The sequence below is a fragment of the Octopus sinensis genome, linkage group LG4 (assembly GCF_006345805.1).
Source record: "Octopus sinensis linkage group LG4, ASM634580v1, whole genome shotgun sequence".
In the NCBI taxonomy this organism is placed as follows: domain Eukaryota; kingdom Metazoa; phylum Mollusca; class Cephalopoda; order Octopoda; family Octopodidae; genus Octopus; species Octopus sinensis.
This window is the reverse complement of record NC_043000.1, coordinates 134,750,345-134,756,344: the sequence shown is the minus strand read 5'-3', so window position 1 is coordinate 134,756,344 and position 6,000 is coordinate 134,750,345.

The following is a 6,000-nucleotide window of genomic DNA, read 5'->3' as shown; positions in this document are numbered from 1 at the left end:
TACATAGATAACAGCAAATATCTGTTATCTCGAATTTTATTGAATGACAACACTAAATTACATGTACTTGCAAGTATAATATACAGCATGTGTAAATGCATTTATATTCACATAATTACAGAGGTATCAAATTGTTGGATCAGGTGATGTAAGTTACAGAGAAAGTCATAGCCCAACTAATTAGCGAGAGAGTTAGCCTAGATGAGATGCTGTTTGATTTTGTGCCTGGGAGAAGCACCACTGATGCTATATTTCTGGCAAAACAGCTGCAAGAGAAATATATAGCCAAAGATTTGGCCTTTATTTGGCCTTTGTTGACTTTGAGAAAGCCTTTGACAGGGCCCCCTGATCTGGTAGTCAATGTGGTAACTAGGGATAGACAAGTGGTTGGTGAGAGCTGTACAAGCTATGTACAGGGATGCTACAAGTAAGGTGAGGGTTGGCAATGAGTACAGCAAAGAACTCAGGGTACAAGTAGGGGTTCACCAAGGATCGACGCTCAGCCCCCTCTTGTTCATCATAGTCCTCCAGGCAATAACAGAGGAATTTAAGACAGGCTGCCTCTAGGAGCTCCTCTGTGTTGATGACCTCACTCTTATAGCTGAATCACTACCTGAACTAGAGAAGTTCCAGGTATGTAAGCAAGGTCTATAATCAAAGGGACTAAGAGTTAACCTAGCAAAAACCAAAGTCTTAGTAAGCAGGAAGGCAGACAAATCACAAGTCCCTTCAGGTAGATGGCCCTGCTCGATCAGTAGAAAAGGCAAAGGTAGAAACTCCATAAGATGCACCCAGTTTAAGCTTTGGACACATAAAAGGTGCAGCAATATCAGAGGGAGGTTAACAGGGAAACTAGCTTTTGTATGTGGACGATGCACAGGTACAGAAATGCTGAAAATGTGCAGAAAATAGATTCCATCAAATGCCAGAGGGTGCAAGCTAGAGGTAGTAGATAGTTTCCATTATCTAGATGATCAAGTTAGTAGTGGAGTAGGATTCTCCAAGAACGTAACTGTGAGAATAAAATTAGGCTAAGTAAATTTCAGAGAGCTCCTACCTCTGCTGGCAACAAAGGGCTTCTCTCTCAGAGTGAAAGGTAGATTGTATGATGCCTGTGTGCAAACAGCCATGCTACATGGCAGTGAAATATGGGCTGTGACAGCCGAGGACATGCGTAGGCTTGAAAGAAATGAAGCCAGTATGCTTCGCTGGATATGCAATGTCGGTGTGCATATTCAACGCAGTGTAAGCATCTTGAGAAAAAAGTTAGGCATAAGAGGTATCAGATGTGGTGTGCAAAAGAGATGACTGCACTGGTATGATCATGTGATATGTATGGATGAGGACAGCTGTGTAAAGAAGTGCCAATCTCTAACTGTGGAGGGAACCTGTGGTAGAGGTAGACCCAGGAAGACATGGGATGAAGTGGTGAAGCATGATCTTCGAACTTTGAGCCTCGCAGAGGTAATGACTAGTGACCGAGACTTTTGGCGATATGCTGTGCTTGAGAAGACCTGTCAAGTTAGTAGTACTAAATCGTAGTCATGGCTGATATTGGTGTCATGTAAAGAGCACCATTCAAGTATTGGGCTTCACAGAGGTGAAGTGGTTGAGTTCCTTTTGAGTGTTGGGCCTAACAGAGACAAAGTGACTGAGTCCTTTCGAGCATTGGACCTCACGGTGGCAAAGTGACTGATTTCCTTTTGAGCATAGGGCCTCGTTGAGGCAATGACCAACACCTTTGACATTATATCATACTCGAGAAGAAGACCCATGAAGCTGAGCAAAATTGCAATCATGGCAGATACCAGTGTAAGACAAATGGTAGCTGTTCCAGTGGCATATAAAGGCACCCATTACACTCTTAGAGTCGTTGGCATTAGGAACGGCATTCAACCATAGAAAACATGCCAAATCAAACTGGATTCTAGTGCATCCTTCCAGCTTACCAGCCCTGTTCAAACCATCCAGCCCATGCCAGCACGAACAATAGATGTTAAATGATAATGATGATGATGACGACGACAACGGCAATGATGACATCGATGATGATAGATGTACGGATACATTCTGTTTTCTTTGCATATGTATCTACTTATATGAGAATGTAGCTCCTTATATCTAGGTATTTCTGTACATAGAGTTACTAATCTGTATAAGGTCTGTAAGTATAAATGTATGTGTGCAAGTATAAGTGTGCCTACTGGTATATAAAGACTTGGATTATGAGGGTAATTAGCAGTAAGCTTTTATGTATGTGTGTGTGTTTCAGGGCCAGTGGTCCATTTGCTAGGTACAACGAACTAAGACCCTTCAGCTATTGTCAATAGGTCAAACATATTGGGTCACAGATTGGTTGGAACCTGAAAAGTTCACAGGCTGACTATGAAGAAGTGATGCTAGAGTTGTAAAATCTTGCATGCATTAATTTCAATGCTTTGTTTCTTTCCAGGTAAACTGACATCTGACTCTTCAAAAAAGTAACTAGAAGTACTCTCTTGAAAATGGACAAAATTTGGCATCGTGGTGTTATAAAGTACCTGAAAAGAAAAACAGCTTTTGCCTCCAACAACATCCATGCTGACATGATTACTACATTAGGAAGTGATGCTCCAGCTTAATCAACAGAGCAAAAGTGGGCAGCTGAATTTAAGATGGGAAGGGAGAGTCTTGAAGATGACCCAAGATCTGGACATCCTGCACCACATGGAGAAGGATGACAAGCAATTGACTATAAATCAAATACCTAACGCTATTTGCATGTCCCATGAGAGAGTTGGTGGAGGTGCAATGGCCCAATGGTTAGGGCAGCAGACTCACGGTTGGAGGATTGTGGTTTCGATTCCCAGACTGGGCGTTGTGTGTGTTTATTGAGTGAAAACGCCTAAAAGCTCCACGAGGCTCCAGCAGGAGGTGGTGGCGACCCCTGTTGTACTGTTTTGCTACAACTTTCTCTCACTCTCTCTTCCTGTTTCTTGAGTAATGCTGTGATGGACTGGTGTCCCGTCCAGCTGGGGAGAACACATACGCCACAGAAACCAGGAAACCAGGCCCATGAGCCTGGCTAGGCTTGAAAAGGGCGGGAAAAAAAAATGAAAGAGTTGAGAATATTCTGCACAATGAACTCGGCATGATGAAGGTTTCTGCTCAGTAGGTGCCATTTCTTCTGACACCTGATCAAAAGTATACCAGCTAGATCACATCATGGGAAAATCTGACATTGTTTGAGGCAGATCCAGCTGGTTTCCTTAAACAGTTACTAATCCAGGATGAGTGTTTGGTTCATTACTTTGAGCCAGAGACAATCCTTGCAGTGAGAACACCCCTCCTCACTTGCTCTAAAGAAGTCCAGGGTCATTTCATCCACAGGGAAAGTGATGGCCTTAATTCTTTGGGATGCAAAAGGCACTGTGTTTATTGACTACCTTAAAAAGGCTATACCATTAATGGAGAGTACTATGCCAACTTGCTGAGGCAGTTACAAAAAGCTTTCAAGACCAAATGCCAAGGGAAACTGACAAAAGGGATCTTGTTTCATCAGGACAATGCTCCAGCACACAAATTCTTGCTTTCAATGGCTGGTGTGCATGACTGTGGCTTTGAACTAGTTGATCACCCTCCTCATTCTCCTGATGTGGCCCCCATCTGTCTATCATCTGTTCCCCGACATTAAAAAACTCTTGGCTGGGCATTGTCTCCAGACAATGGACATGAGTTACAATAATAAAATAAGAACAGTAATAAATGAGTGAAGAACAAATATATAGTTCGTGTGTTTATTTGACAAAACAAAAATGACCATCCTTAAATACATCAATGTATATATATATATATATCATCATCATCATCGTTTAGCGTCCGCTTTCCATGCTAGCATGGGTTGGACGGTTCAACTGGGGTCTGGGAAGCCAGAAGGCTGCACCAGGCCCAGTCTGATCTGGTAATGTTTCTACAGCTGGATGCCCTTCCTAACGCCATCAGCCCTTCCTAACGCCATATGCCCTTCCTAAAGCCAATCCATTCTGTCTGTCTGTGAGTCTTCTAGGATCTTGGGCATCCTCCATCCGATTGCGCTCAAATTTGATATGTAGACACCGACAGTATCAGGGCATGTATAAGTCTTGAAAAAATTACAAAAATCGATTCCAGGTGAGAATGCGATCGATAAAGCCCTGGGAATGTACATTTGTACTCGCAAGTACATCAGCTGTTGCGATGTACTAACTGGTACTTTAAACTCTTCGGTTGCATATTTGTGTGAATAAAATCGTTTTTCTTTGGAATAGATAAAAAGTCTATCTTTATTTCTTCTTTTGCTGGTATCTCAAATTTAGGTTAAATCAGTGTTTCTCAAAGGGGAGGCCTATGGGACGGTCGGACAAGTTGTTTTGAGAAAATTTGGTTTAAATGTTTGATAACTCAGCACCGTCCATTTAACCCATTTAAATCCCTTGCCACTACATAACACAAAGAGATTTGAATGGGTTAATGGAACCTGCATAGCTAGATGGGTGTGTGTGAGGGCACATGGCTTAATGGTTAGGGTGTTGTACTCATAATCTATCAATCATAGTTTCAATTCCTAGATCAGGTGGTGCATTATGTTCTCGAGCAAAAAACCTCATCTCACATTGCTTTGCAATCACTTTGACACCTGACACATGTGGTACACTGTGCACCTGTTCAGACAATGATGATTTGGAGAGAGTGAGCTAATGTGAGGCATGAACATTTGATTACTATAAACAAATCATTTGTGCAGGTCGTTTGGCAAAAGCTCAACGTTCATACATCATCTTTGATGGGAGAATCCAGGCGCAGGAGTGGCTGTGTGGTAAGTAGCTTGCTAACCAACCACATGGTTCCGGGTTCAGTCCCACTGCATGGCATCTTGGGCAAGTGTCTTCTGCTATTCACCAGATATTGCTCCTTTGGATTTCCACTTATTCAGGTCTCTGCAGAATAGTCTTAATGGTAAAGATTTCAATTTCTTGGATGATGTAAAAAGATACCTTGATGAATTCTTTGCCATGAAGCCACCTCAATTCTGGGAAGAGGGCATTTTCAAGTTAATGGAAAGATGGAGATGCATTGTGCAACAAAATGGTTCATATTTGGTTGATTAAACATGTAATGACAAGTATTTATTGACCTAAATAACACATCGTTTTTGTCATTAACTTCTAGTTTTTTCCAGAAATTTTATCACATATGTGCAAAATATGAAGCAGAAAATTGCAGTAATCAAATTCAAGCTTTGACAAAAACTGCTTTTAAGTCATTTAACAATGTATCTCTAAGTGAATACAACTCTAAATAACTGTTTCAAATTTTGACACCAGGTCAGCAAATTTAAGAGGAAGAAGAGGAGGAGGCCAGTCAGTACTTAGTACTCAGTACTCAGCTGGTACTTTATTATATTGACTCTGAAAGGATGAAGAGCAAAGTTGATTTTAGTAGTGTTGAAACTCAACCACTTAGACGGAGATAAAGCTGAAGGCTACAAGTGGAACATGAATCCTGTTATTTTTCTTTGTATCTGTGCCTTGTGAAGGTGCATGGCTTAGAGGTTTGGGTAATTGATTCACGAGCACAAGGTCATGAGTTCAATTCCTGGTGATGCGTCATGTCGCTCCTCTAAGCTGGCAAAAATAAGTTGTACCTGTAATTAACATTGAATCTCCCAGAGAACTATGCTAAGGGTTCGCATATCTGTGGAGTACTCAGTCACTTGCATGCTAATTTCATGAGAAAGCTGTTCCAGTGATCAGATCAACTAGAACCCTTGTCGTAACTGACAGAACACCAATTTTTTATTTTTTAAATGTGCCCTATAAGTAGGGCATTCATTAACACATAAAACTTCATTTACAGCATGCAAGTATCTAATGCAATGTAAATACTTGGCAATGTTGCTTTTATAATTAAAGCTTTTGTCAATATTGAAAACTAAAACATGTTCTTTTGCACATTCCATATGTTGGTGCATGTATGAGCATG